The sequence below is a fragment of the Cherax quadricarinatus genome, chromosome 54 (genome assembly GCF_038502225.1).
Source record: "Cherax quadricarinatus isolate ZL_2023a chromosome 54, ASM3850222v1, whole genome shotgun sequence".
Taxonomy (NCBI): Eukaryota; Metazoa; Arthropoda; class Malacostraca; order Decapoda; family Parastacidae; genus Cherax; species Cherax quadricarinatus.
In genome coordinates this window covers 75001-87500 of record NC_091345.1, presented here as the reverse complement: position 1 = coordinate 87500, position 12500 = coordinate 75001, and positions in this window count along the sequence as shown.

Here is a 12500-nt window from a genome sequence, read left to right as displayed (position 1 = left end):
TGTGTGTATGTGTGTGTGTGTGTGTGTGTGTGTTTGTGTGTGTGTGTGTGTGTGTGTGTGTGTGTGTGTGTGTGGGTGTGTTTGTGTGTGTGTGTGTGTGTGTGTGTGTGTGTGTGTGTGTGTGTGTGTGTGTGTGTGTGTGTGTGTGTGTGTGTGTGTGTGTGTGTGTGTGTGTGTGTGTGTGTGTGTGTGTGTGTGTGTGTGTGTGTGTGTTTGTGTGTGTGTGTGTGTGTATGTGTGTGTGTGTGTGTGTGTGTGTGTGTGTGTTTGTGTGTGTGTGTGTGTGTGTGTGTGTGTGTGTGTGTGTGTTTGTGTGTGTGTGTGTGTGTGTGTGTGTGTGTGTGTGTGTGTGTGTGTGTGTGTGTGTGTGTGTGTGTGTGTGTGTTTGTGTGTGTGTACTTACCCAGTTGTGGTTGCAGGGGTCTAGGCACACCTCCTGGCCCTGTCTCTTCTCTGGAAGCTACTAAGTCACTCTTCCTGCTACGTGAGTTTATCATACCTGATCTTAAAGCTATGTATGGACCCTGCCTCCACTACATCACTTCCCAGGCTATTCCACTTCCTGAAAACTCTGTGACTGAAGAAATACTTCCAAACATCCCTGTGATTCATCTGAGTCTTCAGCTTCCAATTGTGGCCCTTGTTGTTGTGTCTCATCTCTTCAACATCCTGTTTCTGTCCACCTTGTCAATTCCTCTCAGTAATTTACATGTCGTTATCATATCCCCCTTATCTCTACTGTCCTCTAGTGTCGTCTGGTCGATTTCCCATAAACTATCCTCGTAGGACATGTCCCTTAGCTCCTGGACTAGTCTTATAGCAAACCTTTGCACTTCCTCTAATTTCTTTACATGCTTGACGAGTTGTGGGTTCCAGAGTGGTGCTGCATACTCCAATATTGGCCTAACATACACAGTGTACAGGGTCCTGAACGATTCCTTATTAAGATGTTGGAATGCTGTTCTTAGGTTTGCTAGGCGCCCATATGCTGCAGCAGATATTTGGTTGATGTGCACCTCAGGAGACGTGCAGGGTTTTAGACTCACCCTTAAGATGCTTTTCCTTGATTGAGGTTCGTAGCCTATCGCCCCCTGGAGTGTACTCCATCTGCAGTCTTTGTCCTTCCCCAATCTTCATGGTTTCGCACTTGGTGGGGTTGAACTCCTGGTGTCAGTTTCTGGACCAGGCCTGAATCTTGGCCAGATCCCTTTGTAGTTCTGCCTGGTCCTCGTCCGATTGAATTCTTCTGTATCAACTTCACATCGTCTACAAACGGGGACACTTCTGAGTCTATTTCTTCAGTCATGTCTTTCACATATACCAGAAACAGCACCGGTCCTGGGATTGACCCCTGTGGAACCCCGCTTATTGCAGGCGCCCAATCTAACACCTCGTCATGTACCATGACTTGCTGATTATTTCCCAACATGTATTCCCTGAGCAATTGTAATGCCTTCCCTGTTATATCTATCTGATCCTCCAGCTTATGCACTATTCTATCGTGTGGAACTGTGTCAAAAGCGTTCTTACAGCCCAGGAAAACGCAATCTACCCACCTGTTCTCTCTCTCTTGTGTTACTGATGTCACCCTGCCATAGAACTCCAGTAGGTTTGTGGCATAGTATTTCCCATCCGTAAAACAGTGCTGGTTGTCGTTGACAAGCTCATTCGTTTCTTGGTGCTCCTCCACTCTTCTCCTGACAATCTTCTTCATTACTTTACATACTATACATGTCAGTGGCACTGGTCAGTAGTTTAATGCTTTGTGTCTGTCTCCTTTCTTAAAAACTGGGACTACATATGTTGTCTTCCATACCTTCTATCCTTCTCCCACTCCCTTTAATGATCCCCCTTTTCTCTCTCTCTCATCCTTCTCTTTTTTCCTCCCCCTCCTCTCCCTCTTTTCCCCCTCTCCCTCTTCCATTCTCTCTCCCTCCTCCTCTCTCTTCCCATATTCCTCCCTCTTTCCCCAGCCCCACCTCTCTCCCATTTCTCCACTATCTCCAGCTTCTTCCTCTCTCTCCCTCTACTAACCCCCCCCCCCACACACACTCAGACAAACACATAACAAACAACCTTACAGAAATACATAAGTTTTTCATTCTGAGGCAATAAAAAAATGGTTCGCAAGAGAGCAGGACAGAAAAACAGGGAACTGGAGGATAATTCTGGGAAGGAAGACTGGGTAGCAGAGCTCATGAAAAGGAAACATGATTGGGGAAGGAATCTAGAAGCGCTTAGCATGAAAATGGTGGAGAGGATAGCTGCTGAGAGCAGGAAGTGGGAGATGCGTGTCACAGCAGCAGAGGCCAAGAGTCAGAGAGTAGAAGAGGAACTGAAAAATCTGAAATAGCCTAAAGAAATAAAAAGCAATGTGGACATGACATCAGAAACTGCTACCTCAGTCACAAACAAGGGGATTGTAGGGAACGAATGAGTATAACTGTATGCAGAAGTCCTATCAGACCATCGTGGAACCCGAGAAAGAAAAGAGGAACACATCGAGAGACTAGAAAATGAAAGGGAAAGCTGAGAAGGTAAAACAGACCACTGGGCCCAGAGACAACAGATAGTGAAGAGATTGAAGAAAGGAAATCTGCAATGGAGGCAACTAAATCGAATCAGGGGGTACTTTGGGATATGCATTTGGAGAATGAAAGAGAGATCAGTCTTCATTTATGGGTTCCAGGAAGTTGAAGGGAAAACTTACGAAGCAAGTAGACAGGAGTGAAAAGCAATTGAAAGCATCATGAAAGCAATAGAAGATGCCATGACCCAGCTTGCAAATTTTCTGAGAATACACCAGCCGCTCAAAGTGATTTTCAAGTCAGAAGCAGCTCGAAGCACAATTCTGAAAGAGAACACAAGACTAAGGGACATCTCAGCGTACTGGAGGGTGTATCTTCACTGCTATAGAACATGTGAAGAAAGGCAGGAACTGAAAGAAAGGGTACAAAGACGAAAGGAGGGAAGAGAGATGAAGATGGAGATGGACAGAAGATCAAATACAACCACCTACAGAAACCCTCCAACCAGGACAACCCCATTGCAACCAAACATTCTAACCCAAAACACAAATGCCATGCCCAATGAACCCACCCACCTCATTACAAACACCACATCCACAGCAACCACCCATAGTTTCTCATCAGGTCTCCCACTTTCCAAACACCAATGTACCCAAAAGACTACAGTTTTGGAAACGACGTTAAAGGTTTGGCATACAAATGCAGACGGAATAGCAAATAAATGTGCTGAGTGGCATGAAAGAATCAAGGAGACATTCCTAATAGCATAATAGTACTCACAGAAACGAAACTCACAAGGATGATAACAGATGCAACCTTACCACCCGGTTATCAAATCCTAAGGAAAGATACAGGAAGCAGAGGGGGAGAAGGAGCTGCACTGCTCATTAAAAACCAGTGAGGATTTCAGGAAATGGAAGAAATGGACGAAAAGTCTGAGGGACATAAGGAGGTAACTGTATAAATGTGCAACCTGCCACAGAACTGCAGGAGGCCAAGAGAAGAACACGACGAGTGCAACAGAGCAATGATAGACACACTAGCTGAGATGGCTGGAAGAGCTCAAAAGGGGAGAGCAAAGTTACTAGTTATGGGTGATTTCAATCACAAGGAGATTGACTGGGAAAACCTGGAGCCCCATGGGGGTCCCGAAACATGGACAGCCAAGATGATGGATGTGGTACTGGAAAACCTAATGCATCAAGTTGTTAGAGACACTACTAGAGAGAGAGGTGAGGATGACCCAGCAAGACTAGACCTTGTAATCGCTTTGAGTAGTTCGGACATCGAGGACATCACATACGAAAGGCCCATAGGAGCTAGTGATCATGTGGTTCTGTGCTTTGATTACATAGTTAAGCTACAAATGGAAAGGGGTAGCAGGAATAGGGCAAAAAAAGCATACTACAAAAGGGGGAACTACACAGGCATGAGGAACTTCCTGCAAGACGTTCAGTGGGAGAGAGAATTAGCAGGAGACCCAGAACAAGAAATGATGGACTATGTGACAACAAAATGCAAGGAGGCAGAGGAGAGTTTATTTTCCCATGGGACACAGAAACAATGGGAAGACCAGAACGAGTCCTTGGTTCTCCCAGAGGTGTAGGGAAGCAAAGACTAAGTGCACTAGAGACTGGAAAAGTACAGAAGACAAAGGACCCAGGAAAATGAAGAGATTAGCGGAAGAGCCAGAAAGGAATATGCACAGATGAGAAGGGAAGCTCAGCGAGAATACGAAAATGACATAGTATCATAAGTCAAGTCTGACCCGAAGCTCCTGTATAGCCACATCAGGAGGAAAACAACAGTCAAGAACCAGGTAATCAGGCCGAGGAACGAAGGTGGAGAGTTCACTAGAAGCGACCAAGAGGTATGTGAGGAGCTCTACTTTAGATTTAAAGAAGTATTTACAGTAGAAACAGGAAGGACTCCAGGAATTCAGAATAGGGAGGTACACCAACATGTGCTGGATGAAATACAAACAACCGAAGATTAGGTGAAGAAACTGCTATGTGAACTTGATACCTCAAAGGCAGTAGAACCAGACAACATCTCTCAGTGGGTCTTTAGAGAAGGAGCAGAGATGCTGTATGTGCCACTAACAGAAATCTTCAATACACCATTGAAACTGGGCAACTACGTGAGGTATGGAAGTTGGCAAATGTAGTCCCAATTTTTAAGAAAAGAGACAGACACGAGGAATTAAACTATAGACCTGTGTCACTAACATGTATAGTATGCAAAGTCATGGTGGAACATACAGAAGGACACAAGTTTATAAACGACAACCAGCACGGTTTCGGGAAGGAAAATCCTTTGTCACAAACCTACTGGAGTTTTATGACAAGGTAATAGAAGTAAGACACGAGAGCGAGGGGTGGATAGGTTGCATCTTCTTGGACTACAAGAGGGCCTTCGACTTAGTTCCTCACAAGAAGTTAATACAAAAGCTAGAGGATCAGGCAGGCATAACAGGAAAGGCACTGCAATGGATCAGAGAATATCTGATGGGGAGGCAACAACGATTCATGGTATGTGACGAGGTGTCAGAGTGGACGCCTGTGATGAGCGGGGTTCCACAGGTGTCAGTCCTAATACCTGTGCTGTTTTTGGTATATGTGAATGACATAATGGAAGAGATAGACTCAGAAGTGTCCCTGTTTGCAGATGATGTGAAGTTAATGAGAAGAATTAAATCAGCCAAGGATCAGGCAGGACTACAAAGTGTGATAAATGGTTTAAAAAGAACCGACAAGTTGAAGATTGAGACACTTATGCAACATACTGGAATCTTTATTGAGGAAACATTTGTCCACACAGTGGCTTCATCAGTCCAATACAAAGTAGAAAGGCGTAAGGATTTTTCCTCTCCTAACGCCCTTCTACTTTGTATTGGACTGATGAAGCCACTATGTGACGAAAAGTTTCCTCAATAAAGATTCACATATGTTGCATAAGTGTCTCAATCTTGAGGACTACAAGGAGACCTGGACAGGCTACACGCCTGGTCCAGCAACTGCCTCCTTGAATTTAACCCCGCCAAATGCAAAGTCATGAAGAGCGGGGAAGGGCAAATAAGACCGCAGACAGAGTATAGTCTAGGCGGCCAAAGATTGCAAACTTCACTCAAGAAAAAGGATCTTGAGCACATCTCCTGAGGCGCACATCAATGAGATAACTGATGCAGCATACGGGCGTCTGGCAAACCTAAGAATAGCGTTCCGAAACCTCAGTAAGGACCTGGTCATGGACCGCGCTTCGGTCCATGACCAGGCCTTAAACACACTCATAAAAATCAATTGGAATTTTTAACTAAATATAACAAAAAACGTTTTAGGTTGTTATTATTATAATTATTATTATTATTATTATTATTATTATTATTATTATTATTATTATTATTAAATATTATTATTATTATTTTTATTAAATATTATTAAATATTATTATTATTATTATTATTATTATTATTATTATTATTATTATTATTATTATTATTATTATTATTATTATTATTATTATTATTATTATTATTATTATAATTTTCACCATCATCATTGGTCATTTATTCATAATTTTCAAATATATAATTTCTTTGACTACTTTTCCTACATTACAATTGCAAGAATATTTTTACTATCACAACACGTCACCAGTGTCAGGCACACGTCACCAGCGTCAATCACACGTAACCAGTATTAGTCACATGTCACCAGTGTCAATCACACGTCACCAGTGTTAGTCACATGTCACCAGTCTCAGTCACACGTCACCAGTGTCAGTCAGACGTTACCAGTGTGTCATTCACACGTCACCAGTGTCAGTCAGACGTTACCAGTGTGTCAGTTACACGTCACCAGTGTGTCAGTCACACGTCACCAGTGTGTCAGTCATACACAGGCCCCATACATAGGTTTAAGCAAGGAGGGAGTGAATCTGGCATGCGGCAAATTGATAATTGGGGCCAGGAGCTGAAACTCAGCCCCTGCAACCACAAATAATATAACCTACTGGCTCTTTTTAAAAGTCCTACTTACTCGTGAATTCAAGAAAATTGTAAATCTGAGGAGCAGGAAACCTGAGGGACAGTATGAAGTAGAGGCGATGAGTTCCATTATTTTTATATGATTATAAATAGGCTAAAGACCAATTTGGCTATAGAATGGGAAGGAAAATTGAATTCCTTTCAGGAGGTAACTGAGAGGATGTACAGTATAGTAAGGAAAGAGATTATGGAGCATCTGAAAAACACTATTGTGGTTAAATAAAGAGCTCATTAGGTTCACAGGATGAAAATACATTAAGTAGATAAAAAATTTCGGTGTATCGGGAAGTACTCTGCGATAGACATTGTCCAGTAAAGCTAACCTTCCGGACACACATCTGCCTCTCCCTGTTCTGATGCACACACCAACTCCAGCCCTTCCTTCCAACTCCAGCCAGATGTTTATCAAGCAGGAAGGTTAATATGTGTTCAATATCTTTTTTTTTCCGACAGTTGTTGGCGGATGAGTTCAGGAAGGTCTCGTAATTTCTTCCCAGTTTTTCTTTCAATACTCTTCACTAACTCTCAAATATTTCCTGTAAACAATATTTATATCACAGTTCTTCTTTAATATTTAAAATGTCAAAATGTAAGCATTTTTTTTAATTTAAATACTTTCCTTCAAATCTTGAATTATTTCTCTGCACTGTGGATGTTCCTTCCTTTGTACCAGTCCTAATTCCCACACTAATTATGTCATTGAGCATTTTTAGTTGTTGTTTTGTTAGTGAGTGATTGGGCAGAAGTGAGAGAGAGAGAGAGAGAGAGAGAGAGAAGGAGAGAGAGAGAGAAGGAGAGAGAGAGAGTCTAGAGAAGTTAGGAGTCACTTGGTATTGTATAAGTTTATTCAGGTATACACAAATACAGTTACATAGTCTATCATACATAACGTACTGGGAAATAAGGTACGTTTAAATGGTATAAAATACCGACAAGTTAATGAGCAAGACACATGTGCAACAGCTGGGAGAGAATGAGTGGTCGATTTAGTTACCGCTTGTCAGAGGCACTTGTTGATAGACACTTGGACTATTTTGTGCTCATCTATAAGTGACTGCAGGGGTCGATTCATAGTTCCTGTCCCCTTCTCTTCGCTACTCGCTACTAGGACCACTATCCCCAGCTTTGTATGAGTTCGGTTGACTTTTCCTTATGGAACCTACCCCTTAGCTAGGAAACTAGTCATGTTGCAAACCTTAGCATTTTCTACAGTTTCTTGACATGCATGACCATAATGATGCTGCATACTGCATTATGGCCTGACATACAAGGTGTAATGTCTTGAATGACGTCTTATATGTCGAACGCTATTCTTGTACACCTCAGGAAATGTGATAAGTCTGATACTCAGCCCATAAGCTGTTTGTGATTGTCCTCCACGTTGTTTGTTACTGTGTCCTCCACGTTGTTTGTTACTGTGTCCTCCACGTTGTTTGTTACTGTGTCCTCCACGTTGTTTGTTACTGTGTCCTCCATGTTGTTTGTTACTGTGTCCTCCACGTTGTTTGTTACTGTGTCCTCCACGTTGTTTGTTACTGTGTCCTCCACGTTGTTTGTTACTATGTCCTCCACGTTGTTTGCTACTGTGTCCTCCACGTTGTTTGTTACTGTGTCCTCCGCGTTGTTTGTTACTGTGTCCTCCACGTTGTTTGTTACTGTGTCCTCCACGTTGTTTGTTACTGTGTCCTCCACGTTGTTTGTTACTGCGTCCTTCACGTTGTTTGTTACTGTGTCCTCCACGTTGTTTGTTACTGTGTCCTGCACGTTGTTTGTTACTGTGTCCTCCGCGTTGTTTGTTACTGTGTCCTCCACGTTGTTTGTTACTGTGTCCTCCACGTTCTTTGTTACTGTGTCCTCCACGTTGTTTGTTACTGTGTCCTCCACGTTGTTTGTTACTGTATCCTCCACGTTGTTTGTTACTGTGTCCTCCACGTTGTTTGTTACTGTGTCCTCCACATTGTTTGTTACTGTGTCCTCCACGTTGTTTGTTACTGTGTCCTCCACGTTGTTTGTTACTGCGTCCTTCACGTTGTTTGTTACTGTGTCCTCCACGTTGTTTGTTACTGTGTCCTGCACGTTTTTTGTTACTGTGTCCTCCGCATTGTTTGTTACTGTGTCCTCCACGTTGTTTGTTACTGTGTCCTCCACGTTGTTTGTTACTGTGTCCTCCACGTTGTTTGTAACTGTGTCCTCCACGTTGTTTGTTACTGTGTCCTCCACGTTGTTTGTTACTGTGTCCTCCACGTTGTTTGTTACTATGTCCTCCACATTGTTTGTTACTGCGTCCTTCACGTTGTTTGTTACTGTGTCCTCCACGTTGTTTGTTACTGTGTCCTCCACGTTGTTTGTTACTGCGTCCTTCACGTTGTTTGTTACTGTGTCCTCCACGTTGTTTGTTACTGTGTCCTGCACGTTGTTTGTTACTGTGTCCTCCGCGTTGTTTGTTACTGTGTCCTCCACGTTGTTTGTTACTGTGTCCTCCACGTTGTTTGTTACTGTGTCCTCCACGTTGTTTGTTACTGCGTCCTTCACGTTGTTTGTTACTGTGTCCTCCACGTTGTTTGTTACTGTGTCCTGCACGTTGTTTGTTACTGTGTCCTCCGCGTTGTTTGTTACTGTGTCCTCCACGTTGTTTGTTACTGTGTCCTCCACGTTGTTTGTTACTGTGTCCTCCACGTTGTTTGTTACTGTGTCCTCCACGTTGTTTGTTACTGTATCCTTCACGTTGTTTGTTACTGTGTCCTCCACGTTGTTTGTTACTGTGTCCTCCACATTGTTTGTTACTGTGTCCTCCACGTTGTTTGTTACTGTGTCCTCCACGTTGTTTGTTACTGCGTCCTTCACGTTGTTTGTTACTGTGTCCTCCACGTTGTTTGTTACTGTGTCCTGCACGTTGTTTGTTACTGTGTCCTCCGCGTTGTTTGTTACTGTGTCCTCCACGTTGTTTGTTACTGTGTCCTCCACGTTGTTTGTTACTGTGTCCTCCACGTTGTTTGTTACTGTGTCCTCCACGTTGTTTGTTACTGCGACCTTCACGTTGTTTGTTACTGTGTCCTCCACGTTGTTTGTTACTGTGTCCTGCACGTTTTTTGTTACTGTGTCCTCCGCGTTGTTTGTTACTGTGTCCTCCACGTTGTTTGTTACTGTGTCCTCCACGTTGTTTGTTACTGTGTCCTCCACGTTGTTTGTTAGTGTGTCCTCCACGTTGTTTGTTACTGTGTCCTCCACGTTGTTTGTTACTGTGTCCTCCACGTTGTTTGTTACTGTGTCCTCACCATTGTTTGTTACTGTGTCCTCCACGTTGTTTGTTACTGTGTCCTCCACGTTGTTTGTTACTGTGTCCTCCACGTTGTTTGTTACTGTGTCCTCCGCGTTGTTTGTTACTGTGTCCTCCGCGTTGTTTGTTACTGTGTCCTCCACGTTGTTTGTTACTGTGACCTCCACGTTGTTTGTTATGTGTCCTCCACGTTGTTTGTTACTGTGACCTCCATGTTGTTTGTTACTGTGTCCTTCACGTTGTTTGTTACTGTGTCCTCCACGTTGTTTGTTACTGTGTCCTCCACGTTGTTTGTTACTGTGTCCTCCACGTTATTTGTTACTGTGACTTCCACGTTGTTTGTTACTGTGACCTCCATGTTGTTTGTTACTGTGACCTCCACGTTGTTTGTTACTGCGTCCTTCACGTTGTTTGTTACTGTGACCTCCACGTTGTTTGTTACTGTGTCCTGCACGTTGTTTTTTACTGTGACCTCCACGTTGTTTGTTACTGTGTCATTCACGTTGTTTGTTACTGTGACCTCCATGTAGTTTGTTACTGTGTCATTCACGTTGTTTGTTAATGTGACCTCCACGTTGTTTGTTACTGTGACCCCCACGTTGTTTGTTACTGTGTCCTCCACGTTGTTTGTTACTGTGTCCTCCACGTTGTTTGTTACTGTGTCCTCCACGTTGTTTGTTACTGTGTCCTCCACGTTGTTTGTTACTGTGTCCTGCACGTTGTTTGTTACTGTGTCCTCCACGTTGTTTGTTACTGTGTCCTCCACGTTGTTTGTTACTGTGTCCTCCACGTTGTTTGTTACTGTGTCCTCCACGTTCTTTGTTACTGTGTCCTCCACGTTGTTTGTTACTGTGTCCTCCACGTTGTTTGTTACTGTATCCTCCACGTTGTTTGTTACTGTGTCCTCCACGTTGTTTGTTACTGTGTCCTCCACATTGTTTGTTACTGTGTCCTCCACGTTGTTTGTTACTGTGTCCTCCACGTTGTTTGTTACTGCGTCCTTCACGTTGTTTGTTACTGTGTCCTCCACGTTGTTTGTTACTGTGTCCTGCACGTTTTTTGTTACTGTGTCCTCCGCATTGTTTGTTACTGTGTCCTCCACGTTGTTTGTTACTGTGTCCTCCACGTTGTTTGTTACTGTGTCCTCCACGTTGTTTGTTACTGTGTCCTCCACGTTGTTTGTTACTGTGTCCTCCACGTTGTTTGTTACTGTGTCCTCCACGTTGTTTGTTACTGTGTCCTCCACATTGTTTGTTACTGTGTCCTCCACGTTGTTTGTTACTGTGTCCTCCACGTTGTTTGTTACTGTGTCCTCCACGTTGTTTGTTACTGTGTCCTCCGCGTTGTTTGTTACTGTGTCCTCCGCGTTGTTTGTTACTGTGTCCTCCACGTTGTTTGTTACTGTGACCTCCACGTTGTTTGTTATGTGTCCTCCACGTTGTTTGTTACTGTGACCTCCATGTTGTTTGTTACTGTGTCCTCCACGTTGTTTGTTACTGTGTCCTCCACGTTGTTTGTTACTGTGTCCTTCACGTTGTTTGTTACTGTGTCCTCCACGTTATTTGTTACTGTGACTTCCACGTTGTTTGTTACTGTGACCTCCATGTTGTTTGTTACTGTGACCTCCACGTTGTTTGTTACTGCGTCCTTCACGTTGTTTGTTACTGTGACCTCCACGTTGTTTGTTACTGTGTCATTCACGTTGTTTGTTACTGTGACCTCCACGTAGTTTGTTACTGTGTCATTCACGTTGTTTGTTAATGTGACCTCCACGTTGTTTGTTACTGTGACCCCCACGTTGTTTGTTACTGTGTCCTCCACGTTGTTTGTTACTGTGTCCTCCACGTTGTTTGTTACTGTGTCCTCCACGTTGTTTGTTACTGTGTCCTCCACGTTGTTTGTTACTGTGTCCTCCACGTTGTTTGTTACTGTGTCCTGCACGTTGTTTGTTACTGTGTCCTCCGTGTTGTTTGTTACTGTGTCCTCCACGTTGTTTGTTACTGTGTCCTCCACGTTGTTTGTTACTGTGTCCTCCACGTTGTTTGTTACTGTGTCCTGCACGTTGTTTGTTACTGTGTCCTCCACGTTGTTTGTTACTGTGTCCTCCACGTTGTTTGTTACTGTGTCCTCCACGTTGTTTGTTACTGTGTCCTCCACGTTGTTTGTTACTGTGTCCTCCACGTTGTTTGTTACTGTGTCCTCCACGTTGTTTGTTACTGTGTCCTGCACGTTGTTTGTTACTGTGTCCTCCGCGTTGTTTGTTACTGTGTCCTCCACGTTGTTTGTTACTGTGTCCTCCACGTTGTTTGTTACTGTGTCCTCCACGTTGTTTGTTACTGCGTCCTTCACGTTGTTTTTTACTGTGTCCTCCACTTTGTTTGTTACTGTGTCCTGCACGTTGTTTGTTACTGTGTCCTCCGCGTTGTTTGTTACTGTGTCCTCCACGTTGTTTGTTACTGTGTCCTCCACGTTCTTTGTTACTGTGTCCTCCACGTTGTTTGTTACTGTGTCCTCCACGTTGTTTGTTACTGTATCCTCCACGTTGTTTGTTACTGTGTCCTCCACGTTGTTTGTTACTGTGTCCTCCACATTGTTTGTTACTGTGTCCTCCACGTTGTTTGTTACTGTGTCCTCCACGTTGTTTGTTACT